General features: G+C 39.7%; 1 long non-coding RNA gene across 1 annotated transcript; it reads left to right on the forward strand.

Annotated features, from left to right (window-relative positions):
- The first annotated feature begins 790 nt into the window (after positions 1-790).
- On the forward strand, positions 791-15,055 carry LOC146436014 (uncharacterized). The gene is made up of 4 exons (XR_014852874.1): positions 791-3,099; positions 7,583-7,752; positions 13,904-13,984; positions 14,744-15,055. It is a non-coding gene; the product is annotated as an uncharacterized LOC146436014 (long non-coding RNA).
- Positions 15,056-15,506: the final 451 nt, after the last annotated feature.

Raw genomic sequence — 15,506 nt, forward strand, 5'->3', positions numbered from 1 at the left:
CAAGCAGCTGGGCCTGAGGGTTTTTCCATCATATGTTGCTCCACAGGGACCTTTGGGAGCTGGCCACAGGCAGGTCAACAGGAAAAAAGATGGCAGAAATCTGCACGATGTCATTGGCTTCAGCTTTCCTATCAGCACATATTACACAAAACAGAATTTGCCTTTAATATTCTTTTGTTGTTCTTACATCAAAGGGCTAAATTATGCCCACTCATATGTGTAAGAGGCTTTTCAGTTACCTTTCTGATGCAAATTACATCATTTTGCATCATCCACTGATTATCTGCAGTTTGAAAAGTCCCACAGATGTTGAGCAAAGCCTATATGTCAGTTTTCTCCTCCTCTGAGAACAGCATCCAAGTAAGCAAAATTGAAACAGTCCTGTGGGAATTCTAGTTTAGCTGCAGCTCAAGAGTGAAACCAGTAAAAAAGTTTGTCAGGTATTTGATGAAACTGTGATTAAAGCACTGGGTGTGCCGAGCTCAGCACCTGGATGTATACCAAGTCATCTCCAGCACATACATCCTCTCCCCTCGCTAGATGCCCGTTTTGAGGACAGTGCACTGTTACATTTAGCTGGTGCTTCAGGTCCATTAGATGACAGCCCAGTGTGAGATCTGCCCTCAGCTCTCATTGCACAACATGGAATAAGTTGTATTTGATTGTGGCAACATGCTGACAATGCCAAGGCTAATGAACTTACAAAGAATGCTTAATGAAGTCAAATTATGAGTGATTGTTTTACTCGGTGGCATTTAAGATTTAGAATAATCATTAAAAAGTAAATCCTCTACCCACCTCTGACTGGGCTCTTGTAGAGGTTCACAGCATTTCAAAAAGCAATTGAGTCAAGAAAAAGCAGGTACCCAAAAGGTCTGCAAAGCCACATCAACCAAACGTGATATTACTTATTGTTTTTAAGGAGCAGTGACAGAAAAGTATGGGGGCAAAGAAGGAACTATATCATGACTCTGCCTTGTGTTATTAATGTGGATAGACCACCTCACCAGCTGTGCCTGTGTTAAATCTCAGTAATCATTTGCAAGTTTAAGCTTTTGAATGTCTGTTATATAGCCTGGGACTGTAGTCTACATTTATTAATTTAATGGTGGTTTCTGGACCATATCTTATTATCTAGTCAGATAAATTATGACAGAAGACTTCTCCAGAAGTCCACTGAGGGCACTCACAGAACACTGCCAGATGGTCAAACACCCAAGACAAGAAGTAAAAGGAGCCTTTTCACCCAGTGCCATCTATCCTGCTGAAGGTCTGAAGTTCTGTCAAACTTACCCATTCCTTAACTTGTGGAAGTTAGGGAAGATGTGGCTTTGTAGGACTCTCCTTTCTCCTACACTGAACACCCTACAAGGTTGCAATGGGACCACAAACAGGCCTTCATCACACATCGAAGGGCACAGCATGAAAGGCAGCTGCCAGAGTTGGAAGAATCAATGTCAGCTCTTTTTCTTTGCCAAAAAGAGTATTGATTCTCTATACTTACTCCTGTAACTTGGCTGACAGGTTTGTAGGACAGCAAGAATCTCAGCTAACAGCAGTGCTGCTTCAGCCAGTTGCTCTTAATAACCCTGCCAAGGAAAGATTTATAGACAGGAGCTGAACAAGGCAAGAGAATACTGGTTTTTTTAAAATATAAGATCATATTTCAGTACAGTTTGCTCGGGTACCAGTTGTCTCATTCTTTTCCACAAAGCTGCAAGAGTACAGTCTTTCTGGAGTGTTTGATGGGTAAGAGGTGATATATGAAGTGGGGTAAAAGGATATACATAAAGCTGGTTGGCCTGTCTGTTCCCTCATATAGCGGCAGCTGTCCAATAGCAAAGGTTCTTAAATCATGATCTTCTAGACTCACAACTGACCCATTTCCCCTTGAAGTTAATTAGAAACCTCTTGCTGATCTGTATGCAGATTATATGCTTACCACAGACAAGATTTGTCTGTCCATACATCCTCTTTCCCTAAGGTCATCTTCTTGTTCGGCTATTATTGCCATGAGCACACATTCTTCTTCAAAATTAATAACCAGGTCTTTCCACATGGCCTTTCTGCTTTGTCAGATATCTATATCCTGACCTGCTGTTTCAGAGACACTACCAAATCTGGCACAATGCACTGGCAAATAAAGGCAATACCATAAAAATAGGAATTAAGGTTATTGGTTAGATGTTACTGCTGTGGTAGAATGTATGTCAAAAGAAGGAATGTGCTGTGCTGACTATAGGATTGCTCTGATTTACTATACTTTCAAACCATACCTTAAATGCACTGTGGTTTTCAGGATGGCTGTAATTTTTTTCTCTCACCTTAAAGCAGTCCCTTCTATCTATTATCTTTATGTACCTTCTGTCCTCCAGAGAATATCTGGTGGAAAAACCAACCAGCCCAAAGCACCTTGCAGGCTGGCAACTTGGGCTTTATAACGCCTTTTTGGGAGCTATAAAGAAGACACACAGCAAATATACATTGATACATGAGACAGTCTGTGCATGCTTATGTGACTGACTGACTGACTGTGACAATGCCAGATGATGGAAACAGATATTTCTCGAGCTTTGCTCATCAAAAAGAAGCAGAAAGAAGCACAAGCTTCTTTCATTGTTTTGTTTTTGTAAATCATGCTTTAGTAAAACACAAGTCTTGTTTATATTGAACTTCAAGTCTTAGCTATTTGTTGAACAGCATCAAGCAGATAATGTTTGGAGGACTTCTGAGGACTCAGAGCCTCTTGCTTTGGTTTTCCAGCATATATTCCATACTGGAACAAAAAGCCAGCGCCCTTGGCAACAAAAAAGAAAAAAAACAACAGTCTTGTGAAAACATTAAACCTCTTGGATTCTTGCAATGCACGGAATAAGAACGAGCTTTGAACTCTGAGATGACAAGGTGTGCCTGGTTAGCTTTAGTGCCAGGGTGAGGAAGTCCCCTGGGGACATGTACTGCAGAGGAAGAATTCAATCACTAAGGTGTTTCTAGGCTGCAACAGCTGGATGGTGGATTAGACTGAAATATATTCATAGAATGTGCTGACAGGTGTTCTCCAAGTCGGAACCAATTAAAGAAGAAAGGACATTTGTTTCTGTAAGTACAAATCTAATTTTTTGTCATTCTCCTGAGTATACAATATAGAAATGATTCTACTTTAATAGATGGGAATGAATTCTAAATTGTGCCTGAGTCTCTCCCAGTACTAAGCAATTATTTCTCCCTTTTTCTCACCCAAAAGCCTTAGGCTAGTTTACAAAAAATAACTATCATTCTAAAAGATTTGGCTGTCACTTTGCTGAACAGTGGTTTCTGGCTAATAGGACAGAGTTCACAATCAACCTTAAAAGGCCTGTGGTAGAAACTATTAAATACCCCAGTTGGGATTGAGATGGAGCAGTCCCCAAGGGACCTTTGTGCACTGATCTCACTGCCACTGGAAGAATAAATAAGTGCATAGCCTGTCACCCTGGCTAATAACTCCCAGAGACAGAGGTTAGCATTACGCAATGGGACTTAGCCTATGTTTCAATGATGTCTTGCTACTAAATTTGCCTCCCTGAAAGGCTTTTAATGACTACAAGAAAAAAAAAGATGTCAGACTGAAAGCTTATGACCCAGCAGTCTGGGTCTCATGACAGCCAGCACTAATCAAGCACAGAAGAATATTTTTTTTAATAATGTATCAGTTGCTTTTCTTTGGAGTGGAATATGAATTATAAGTGTCCTGTCCACAGGGAGTAAAATGATTTCTTGACGAAGCAATATCCTGGATTGTACAGGACACTGCAGGAGGTCACCAGGTCCCCAGTAAACAAAACAAGGAGGAGCCAGAGGAAGGACAAAGATTCAGCATTGCAGTGCCCCATGACAGCAGACTTCACATGGGGCATTTGAACCCCTACTCCTTTTACTAGGATGTTCTTTATGAAGCAGTCTTGTCCTGCTAAAATTTTGATAACTGCTTTATAACCACTCAGATTAATAACTGATCTCCAATGATTAAAACAAAAATTCTGCATCCTCCAAAACTCATATTTAGATAAACGTGAACAAAACCAAGCGCACTAGAGGTACTTTTTCAAGGGAAATTAAAATTTGTCTACAATAACAAAATATGTCATGTTGTAAGACCCCAAAAAACTCAATGAAACTTTTAGAAAGGATTACAGTTGTTCATGTACTCGGAGTTAGATGTGTGGGAGAAATACTGACAAGATATCCTCAGGAGCTCAAAACAGTAAAAAAAACCTTTACTGGCGACTTCAGACAATAAGAGAAATTTGGCAAAAGGTTTAGAGCAGCATTCAATCAACATAAACCACTTCTCAAAGCATTAACCTCATAAACTCTAAGCTTGTTCAATTTTAAATTACTCAAAAATTCTAAGGAGAGAATTAGAAGAAAGACAGAAAAGAGTAAATATATCTACCAACTCCTGGGTTCCAGCAGTGCTCAACTGATAGAATTTCCAAAAGAATGTAGGGTGAAGACATGTGCTTATCTCATGTTTGACGTTAAATACTCCTTGCCTTTCTGGGCCCTTCCCCCAGGTGAGCCTTGTAGTCATTTGGCCACTCAGGAGCTGGGTTAGGAGCTCCGGGGCAGGTGTGGAGCATTGCCTGTGATGTGTCAGGGATTGGTGGCCACTGCAGGGCTGGGATCAGCCCAGGGGGTGTATGGGGCAGGGCACTGCCTCCCCAGGGCCAGGCCTGACCTGCCTCTTCCCCACACACATGGAAGGTTTCAAGCCAGCAGTCCTTCCAGTCTCTCACACATGTGCAGCAATTTGGCTTCAGAGATGCAGAATACTTAAGGTGGAAATTTTGCTGATGGGAGAGTAAGAAAAGGAAATTATTGCTGGAACCTGCAAGACTGGGAAGGGTGATAATTTAAAATGTTTAATGCTTTTATAGGTTCATCTGTACAAATCAAAGTCAGCTAAGAAGGCAGCAGATGTTGAAGTCGTTAGTGCCAATTACTAGTTTAAGGAGTTAAGAAACAGCAATGGAAACAAATTATTTTGGACTTTTAATGCCATGAGAACAAATGAGCTACAGTGCTCATTGAGAGTAGCCAGTATGATGGATACACTGGGAGGCTGGTTTAGGCAAGAATGGAGAAACACTGGTTTTCTTATGAATTTTTTAATTCTTTACCTCCATTATATGTGTTTATCAACTTTCAAGTAAAAAAATGGAGCTGGATGTTTCTGTAGGGTCAAAACTGCAGTAGAAATAAATAGAAAGGCAGCTTTACAGTGTGCAGGAATTCCTACTAACTGACCAAGAGGGCAGATTTACAATCTCTTAAAAAGCCAGATCTGAGGTTCTGACCCTTGCTTGGGAAAAAAAAAATTAGAAATAATTAAAGTTATAACACTTCTCTAACACCTTTTCCATTTGCAACCCTCAAGTGTTTTACAAACGTTAACTTACTGCAGGCCCCAGGAGAGCTTCATTTCCTCAATCTCTATTTTACAGGTAAAAAAACAGTGCAGAAGTGAAATGTCTTTCCAAAAATCATATGCCTTCTGCCTTGCAACCACCAATTTTGATGCTCCTGCTCATACCACTATATCACATTGACAAGTTAGTGTGATAGTTCCCAATGTGAAATGGTCTCCTGGGAATGAAATGTGTAACCCATCAAATATACAGCTTGTTTACATTTGCTTATGTTTAATGTACCCCTTTAAATAACATGTTTTCAGTGAGCAATTTGACCAGTTCATAATTTACACCATTAAATCATGCTAAGGTGTTTTTTTGAAGTCAAATCTAATTAAATTACTGTTAACTTCAAACAAGAAGTTGAGCCAGTGATTCATTGAAGGATTTATCTCTGTCAGATTCGCAGTTAAACACATAAAAAATTGATCCATTTATATATGTATTTTGCTGTAGTTAAAGCTATCAAGGTTATAAATTCCAAACAATTCCCATGCTTGTGGTGAGGAATACCAATTTTAGGATGACAACATTTGGAATAACCTTTCTTTTTGCACTGAAAAGCATTTTTCTCCACAACCTGCATGTTTAACCTCTAAGATTTCCTCTTCATGAAGTACAAAAGATTCTGTTTTACTTGTGCATTTTAAGACACCATCACGAGGCAGTATACTTTCTTCTTCTTTTCTTCAATGAGTGACTGCCTTTGAAATCACTTCAAGTGTAAGGCATGAAATACTTCTTTGTGAGTTTACATACCTCTTCCAAAAGCAGTGGAAATGCCAGGCTAACGCATTCAAAACAGGTTGTTTTCATATTTAGGTGTCTGATCTGAGGTTTCTGGAAAGAACCAGGTTCAAAGGGTGGATTTTCAGCTTGATATGTCTCCCAAAAGATCATGTGTATTTATATATATAGTATGTATGCCTATGAACTGAGCTCTCCGAGCAGGTTGCCCTGGTTTCTGATGCGAATGTTCCTAGTCCCCTTGAACAGAATCCAACTTCCAGATTCCAAATCCTGTATTTTGGTGGGAGGTGAGTTCAGGTCTCCTAGGCTATCATGGTGTTTAGCCCCACTGGGACACCTCTTAGGCTACAGTTCCTTCCATTCAGAATAAAGAGCACCATCCACTTGAGCATCTTCCATGGGAACTAAGCTTTTTCTCTTGCTGCAAATTCCTCCTTGTTTCTGGAGTTTTGTTTCTCCTAACAGTTCATCTCAAGCCTTCAGATTTTTCTCACTCTTAGTTCTATTTTTAAAACCATTTTTTTCTATAATATATAATCAGCACTCACCTGACAAGAGAGTATACTCGAGACTTCAAAAAAGCTGCTTTAGGACCACGTGATAATAAATTCTCCTTAATCCCAAATATAGACGAGATACAGAGCAGGGCCTACAACAAGTTTTAGAGAGAGCATTAGTGTCAGCAGTTTAGAGAGAATTAAAAAGAAAAATAACATTCCATCCCTGAGGAAAAATCCAAGTAGTGCATAAGACTAAAAGGAACATTGGGAATTGCTTATGAAAGAGATTTTTAGTTCAAAATAAGGAAATCACTAGGCACTGCATAAGGATTATATTGATCAAAAATAGTCTTCTGAAATATCAGGATCCAAAGAAGAGATCAAGTTAAAGACACAAATAAAAGTAAGCAACCCAAATGCAGGAGAAACTCCATCTTGCACTTGCAGCAAAGATTGGTTGTGTTCAGACTCTAAATAAGACAGACGCTTCTTGCAGTTGGGAACATTTGAAACCTGACTTATAGCTATGATCCATAACAGTGCTAGATTTATTGACCACCTGCTGTGAAAACAGAGCCTTTTTTGCAGCAAAACCTCAGCTCACCATTTGTGAAGCATCTCCTGTGTCATTTTCACAATTTCCTAGAAGACGTGATTAACCCAGATGCCAGTGCTGCTCCATTCCTGCATGCTCACCAATCAGTGCAGGATTAATAAGATGCCAGGTGAGACCACTGAACCTCCTGGTGCGTTATTGAAAGAAAAGTGAGTGTGCTAAAAATATTTAGAGATTTATTTGATTTCTCCACATGAAGTCCTCTATAATTTATCACTTCAGCTCACACTTGTTCTGTTTTCTGCTGTGTTTTATTTTAGAAGGTCTTTCTCTCCTGTTTTTAACTATGACCAGTCACAGGTTTGGATCTATGATGGTTATCAGTGCACCCCAGTCCCTGTGTTTAGCTATTTTCCTTTCTGCTACACCAGCAAGCTTCTCCACTTGTTCTGCTGAGCATAGAAGATGCTGAAATTATACACATCTCAAATGTGTAAGTATTGAGCAATAAGGTTACAGTATTCTCTTCTTTGTGAGTTATGTTTTTCATAAATATCCAGAGATATGAATGGGCTGGAACAAAGCTGGAACAAGCAGGGAACTGATTCTTATTCTGAGCTGCAGAAGAAGCCTGCTCTGCTGTACTAAATCACAGTAAAACAATCCCTTTGTCTAATGGTTATTTAATTTCATCCAACAGGTCCCCTTAGAACATGCAGATTTTCTGTGAGAAGCTGAAAGCAAAATCAAACATGACATTTTTGGATATTCACCAAAAGCCATTAAATGGATAAATGTCTGAAAAAACCCACCAGTTTTTTCTCCAATACTTCAATACCCAGGATTGGCGACATGACAAATTTTATAAATAAAAAATCATTGGGCTTCCACTGGAAACTGCTGACAACTAGAAGTGATCTGGTTAATTTATTTGAAAACTTCTGTTTATTTAGCATTACAATGAAAAGTCTTTTAAGCACAGAAACAGCCTCATGGAGCTGTTGGATGCCATGTAGGCAGTAACAGCAACTATCCTCTGAATGCAAGTCTGCCAAAATCAGTATGGCCTGCGAAGTGCAAAAGCAAAGTAGGTACAGGAACATACAGGTAGTGGATGTCACTGCCACTTTGGATGACCCAGAACTGGGGTTCTCACTACATTTACTAAGCAAGCGAACAAGGCATATTTGTTTCTGATTATTCTAAATAGATACCAAAACTGACTGCAGCACAAGCACAAGAAATAGACTGGCTGATTGTACAGAATAAAATAAAGTTTTTATTATAAATCCATCAAAATGGCCAGTCCTGGCCAGATTGATAAGTCAATGTATATCAAGCTACCTCACAGGTGATGTTGAAGTAGAAAAATAGATAGACTTATATATACCTGGGAGGGAAATTATCTTAAAATGTAAGCAGTCAGACCAGTACTGATCTGATGTAATATAGAAGGCATGAATGATACTCAGAAAAATGTTTTGGTGAATGGATTTATCACCTGCTTGAGTTATGCCCCAAAAGTCTCAGTGAAGTTGATGTTTTTGTCTTAGGCTGAGCAACTCAACTTTACTGTTCAAAATCACTAGTTGTCTTTGGAGATCTTGATCCTCTATGTGGAGAGCCAATTGCAGGTGAGTAGGTTTTTTAAAAACACATTGCTATATCACATTAAAAATACATTACAATAAAATACACTGTTATATAGCTATGTAAATAAATAGATAAATTTATTTATTCCATTCAAGAGAGAGCTGTGGGCATGTTATATTTATCTCCACTGGGCATTGAATAAAAGCTTATGAGCCTGTGGAAAGAAGTAAGGACTGAGTATTTCTGAAAGGTGGGAGCAGGCACTGCCTGTCCTGTGTACTGCTTACTACTGTTTTACTGCTCAGTCGTAGTTTCACAGGATTTAACCCCAAGCAGAGATTAAATGGCAACTTTTTATGAGTTTAGACAAACTTACTGAGCCTACTGCATGCAACAGGACATTTTCTTTCTAAGGTGATTTATCTCTATGTGACTGGAGCAATAAATACTCTGAAAATTAACTCCATGCTCGCTTGTAAAATAAAATCCACATTAATCTCAACTATCAGAGACAACTATAAATTGAATAAAAGTGAAATAGGGTAAAGAGGGTTTGGAAAAAAATCCCCATCACTGGCAACACAGCCGTAGGCAGACATTATAGCAATGTTAGCTGAGACCAGCTGCCAAGAGGCCCCAGAAAACTGGCTCTTGGGGCACCTTTGACAACACTGAACATGAATCTTCAGGTGTCTATGAGCCACATGCAGGTCCTGTAGACCACTGTGGGGAATAATTACCTCTGCTTCAGGAAGGAGATCAGTAGAAAAGCTGAATCTTTTGTCAAGGGGAAAAGGAATGAGTGATTGGAGAGCAGGAATACAGACATGGAAAATATAGCAGACCCTTTAAATTTTACCGCAAGGTACCATTGATTGTCGTGGGTCAACAGAATGGAGCAACTTCACCTTGTCTGGTTGATGTGTCTGAGTCATGGGGTGTGTACCCAAAGTGTGAGTTATCCTAGCTCTGTCTTTCTGCAGCCAGTCTTCTGGAAGAACCACATTACTGAACTCTTCTATAAAATTTTTTCCCAGATTATCTCTCTTAGGTTAAAGGCCAATGCTGTTCTTTTTGAGCTAGTTCTGAGGAACTTCTCCCATAACTGTATATACAGGATTCCCTACAAGCAGTGCCTCCAGCTGATGCCAGTGGAGGGAGCAGGAGTTGTTCCTTATTTGAAAGCTAAAGGGAAAGAGAAGAAGGAAAGAAGTATACTTAGATATTTCAGAATCTGGGGGCAATTATTTCTACTGGATTATGAAATGTAGTGAAATTCCTATCATTTTCTTAGCTTGAATAAATGTATTCATCAGGGCACCTTTTCATCAAAGAACACTGTATGCAGGTATCTGTAAGTACATGGACACCACATCCTACAGATGATGCACAGATTCAGTGCTAGATACACACTTATAAAGCCTCCTGATCTGCAATATAAACAAGCATCATTTGCTATCAGATTTGCAGCACTCTGATATTCTGTGCTCCAAATTAGTCCTGGGTGAATTCCGTCCCTGCAGCTCACCCATTTTTCTATTACAGCTAATCCAATTACTTCAGACTCTTATCTTCCTTCCAGTGTGCATATATGCCATCTTCCTCATGGAGGTCATCCTGCAGAAAAGTTAATAAGCATATTTATGTTAGAGAAGTTATGGACCTAAGTGTTTATGGGCACAGGAATTTATTATCTTTGTTTGGTAAGCGAAGAAACATATTGATGGACAAGATGGATGAGCAATTTAAGCAAATGAAAAGGAAGCATGAATGGGTAACTGAAAGGAGCTACACCTCACCCCCAGTTCAGATTGGAAATAGCACAAAGAAATGTTCTTGAAAGAAGATGGATGATTGACAGTGGAGAAAGCTTTTGAACACAAACTTTCTCCCTTTCTAAAATTAAAATATGCTGTGTCCCCATTACTGATGGAGTTTCCTACCCTGTAGATGCCAGTAGGATCTGACAGTGTTCACCAGAACTCTCTACTAGCAAGTCAGAGCTAAAATTTTACTTTGTTCTAACTAAAACTTGTTGCAAAGAGAGGAGAATCAGTGTCTTCTTGCACTTGAGCTAGTTACAGAAATGAATTTGAGCTATGAAAGACAGAAAATGATAGCACAGTGCAAAATGCATGGGGACCTCTGCACACAGGTGGTTCAATGCACACAGAGAACCCCACTGAAGCCTGAGTATGAAAATGCACCCACAGAGTTTGTCAGTTTACCCCAAGTAATTGCAGGAAAATCATTCTCGTGCAATTATTCCCTTTCTGCATCTGTGTGGTAGTTTATTTTCCAAACTGGCAGTGGCGAGCTCAGTGTCCAAATTCAAACATTAAAATGAAATCCAGTAACTGCTCATCTGTGAGGCCTGGAAAGAAGCCTGATGACTGAGATACATTTTAAAAGATGAAGGGGCTAGACCTGTGCTAACTGAGAGCTAATCCTGCTCCAGCACCACAAATGTGGAGAGAAAAGGACTAATGCACACCATGAACAGTGCTGCCATCCCCACCAAGGGGGCTAGGAGTCAATGCCCTGGGACTCTGGACTGGCACCTCAGAGAGTGACTCTGTCCTGTCACCAACCCTCCCTCAACCAGCAGGGCTGGGAAGAAGGGGAGATAAGCACCAGGTTAACCTGTAGAAGAAAAAAGGAAGGAAAAGGGAAGGAAAAAGGGGAACAAGATCCAGCCTGTTGGCTCTGGTACCCAAAGCAGCCCTTAGCTTTTCTAAATAGCTCTGTGCAGGACTGTTAGCACAGCAGATGCTGGATTATTACAGCAAAAATGAGCATTATGAAAATATATTCAAGTGCAGGAGAGGGATGGGGCAAATCAGGATCTGGTAAAACAGCTTTGTTGTGAGGCAATTCATTAACTCAAGAGTAAACATTTGATCCCCTGGGCAAGAAATTATCTCTGTTAAAATCCTCCATAATTAAAGGAGCCATAGGATATACCATCTTCAAGGACTTTATTTCCTCTCCCAATGGGAGGACACATTGCAGAAGCATTCAAAAGGACAGTGGGGGATTATTATGGAAAGCAGCATGGCAGGCCCAGGGAGGTCCTAACTCTGGTCCTTCCTGAAGACAACAAAGACAACAGGCTTCTGCAATATCCAGTATACAATGGCAGATATCTGCCATACCAGATAACTGCAATGTCCAGTATACAATGGCAGAATTACATTTCTACATGTCTAGGACAAGTGTGTGGAGCTGGATTGTGGATTTCCTGTTCACTGGACAGTGCTCTACAGGCATGGGTACACCCAGGCTGCTGCAGGCGTTTCAGCTCCTCTCCCATAACTGGGACTCAGCAGGACTACCACTGTCACCTGGCCAATTTTTGTAGAGGAAACCAGAAAAGGGCAGCTAAGGAGGTGATTGGATAAATAGCATGGTGTTTCCAAGAAATATTAAGCTACCCTTTGCAAACAAACTTATTTCAAAGACAGAGAAATGCTTCTCAGTTTCCTTCAATGCTTGCATTTTATAACTTCTCATGGTTCTTCCCTTTAAGAGTGTAAGTGCACTGGGGCATCCCTGCCTATTCCTCAGCATTTGACCAGGGCCTTATTAAGTGAAGGCCTAATATTAGCTCATCCTTGGCACTGCAGCAATAAACAAAAGAAAATAATATTCACATTAGACAGCCACTACAGCTTTGGACACAAAGAGAGCAAAATGGATGCACCTGCTCATAAACAGAGAAAGGTTTCCTTTGATTATGGGTTTCCTCCTTGCTCATTACAAAAAATTGTCAATTATTCCTGCCTATAGGTTTAGCAAGATTACTCATCACCTCGTTAACAGCAAGGCACTCCACAATTGCTTCTGTAATTCAGGTTTAAAGTCACTACAGCAGCACAAGTCAGAAAGATTAAGTGAGAAGGAGGGTATGCTGTATACAGGAGAATATTGTATGCAAATTGTGATAATTCATGACTGAGTCACAAAAAATATGTATTCAAAATCTGTCATGATTTAAACATTTAAGAATACAATGCAATGCATTTATGTAATGGCTTTCACCAGAGGATCTCAAAATGCTTAGGAGGCACTGAGATGAATGCAAGATGATGTCAGTCTTGCAGGATGGCTTTAGGTGCATTTCTTTTCAAATCAGCAGCTAGTGGCTCCCAGGAATTTCCAACACTCCAGACTAAGTCTGGGGGAATAGAAAGGGTGGACAAAGACAAATCTGATAGATCCTCTAGTCCTCCAACTGGTTCAGGCTCTGATGATCCTTACAGATGCATTTCTAATATCCTCTAAAATATCCAGTGATAGAGTAATTAAAAATATACCTAGTCTCTTTCTTCTCTCTGATTATACCACAGTGCCTGAATGTAAGCAGGAAGCAAACACATTACAAACAAGCAGCAAGCAAATACCTTACACATACAATAATACCCCCCTAAAAAGTCTTCCTAGCCAAGAATTCTTAGTACCAGTAAAACCATGATGTGGCTGATCACTCATCACAATAAATAAATCATTGGAATTTTGCAGCACGCTCCTTCATCTGTTTTCAGTAGGCTGAGCAGGATGGAAATTTAAAGCAAGGGCACACCTCAAGCTGTGTGGAACAGAGTGTGGTCACTGATGTTAGGAGCCATGAAGATAGAAACCTAAATCACTGTCTTCCCAGGACCTCCTGAGAGCTCCCTCACTGTTGGTGAGACAAAGAAGACTGCAAGATAAAGAGTACTCCAAGGTGTAAATGCTTCAGCTGGAGGAGCTATGGACTGCCAGGACTAGGACAGAGAGCTTTTGTCCTCTACCTAGTGTATGTATTTGTTAAGATGAAGAAGGGAAAGGAACAGATAAAATATTTGAATGTTTCCAAAAAGACAGAACACTATAATCTTAGAAACATAAAGATAATAACTGAGATTTTATTAATAGGAGATTTTTTTTTAGAATGCAATGAAATTTAAATCCACTGGTTGATTCAGAGAAAAAAGAAAAAAAAAAGGGGGTGTTGAAACTGTAGACTGCTGATGTTGGTGGCTTTAGGTATCTTTTTTCTCTTTCTTCAGATATTACAGACCACACAGGATCTAAGAAATTAAAGCAGTGGCCATCTGGATTGGTGTACCTCAAGATGACTTCAGATACAGGTAATGTAAAAGACTTAGAGAGATTTAACACCCTGGAAAGTCGAGAAACCACTGACAAATTACTGGATCTTCCTTTCCATCTGCAAACAGAACCACAGTTTATTGACAGGAGATTACAAATGTGCTGGACAGTTCTGAATTAATCTATAAAACAAAGGCCTGTGTTACGTACCAAAAAGTCTTGTTAGAAGAACTGGGACCTGCTACCAGTAATACCACTGGCATCTGGCAGTGTTTGTCCCAGAGCAGTGTTTGGTGCTCAGCATCCAGATGTCTGAAAGAAACTCTCTATATTAACCCCAGAGCTATATGACCACAGAGGTTCTCAGTGGTGAGCTGGTGCTGTCTTTGTGACAGTCCCCCACTAGCTGGGACTTATAATCAATAGCTCTTGTTGTGAGACAGATGGATCCATTATAATCTGACCTGCTCAGAGTCTGGCTCTTAACCCTTAACCTTGGCTGATGTAAAATATCCAACAAAATTCTGTGTTAGACATCAGAACAACATCATATTTCTTTCCCTACCATCAACAAATGTCATGTATTTGTCAGCGGCACAGATTATCTCATCCACCTCACCACAGTGTATGCCACATTTGTTGAATGTGTTGTTAAAGAAATAACAGAATGGCTTTTTACCAAAATCCACTGCTGTGGAATTTATGAGTAAGTGAAGAAAAACAAAAATAAACTTGGGGTGTGTTTCTAGCAGTATTTTCTTATAACAATTAATAACACATTTGTGGTTTCCTCCCAGCATCCCCACAGCTTGGAACCCAGATATGAAACCAGATGGTCTGTGTACTTGCAGTTACAAAGACAGGCTGGACAACCAACACCTGAGATCTGCAAACTGACAGCTTTCTAAAATCTCATTCCTAATTTTTCAGACTAGGAATCATGTCAACTAGAAACAGAGGTAAAAAGTGACAGAGAGTGGAAAGAAAGAGAAAGTGATGTTCTGTGAAATGGATAATTTTTAAAGCATCTTTTAGTGTAACATTGTCAAATATACAGACCTGCACACTGTAGTTTTAGTCACCAATTCAATCATATTTTTACTAGGCATAGAAACCCTTGAACTTGTAGTTTTAGGAAATATGCTGATGCTTGAGATTGAGTAAACTGACAATCAAATTAGATCAGTCCAACCAAATATGCAGGTTTCTGCTTGAAGGGCAAGTTAAAAAAAAAAGAAGTGATACTGATAATTTTGTTTTAGAAGCAGTGATTCTCCATCCTTGCCCTTCATCTGGAACTACTTTGACTCTGGTACATTTACTCAGCCCTGTCCCTGCCATCCATCCGTTTCCATAAAATCTGGGCAAACAGAGTCCAAGAGTAAATGTGAAGGCAGTGTTCTCATACTGTCTTTTATACATTCAAATAACAAGTATTTAATCTTCGAAACCTAAGCAGCAATGTGTAATGAGTGAAAAAGTGATATAGCACTTAAGTGATTGCTGCAACCTGCAGTTCACTCAGCATGTAGGGACTTCATTATAAAGTCACAAGGGATT

The sequence above is a fragment of the Lichenostomus cassidix genome, chromosome 5 (genome assembly GCF_008360975.1).
Source record: "Lichenostomus cassidix isolate B80296 chromosome 5, HeHo_3.0, whole genome shotgun sequence".
In the NCBI taxonomy this organism is placed as follows: domain Eukaryota; kingdom Metazoa; phylum Chordata; class Aves; order Passeriformes; family Meliphagidae; genus Lichenostomus; species Lichenostomus cassidix.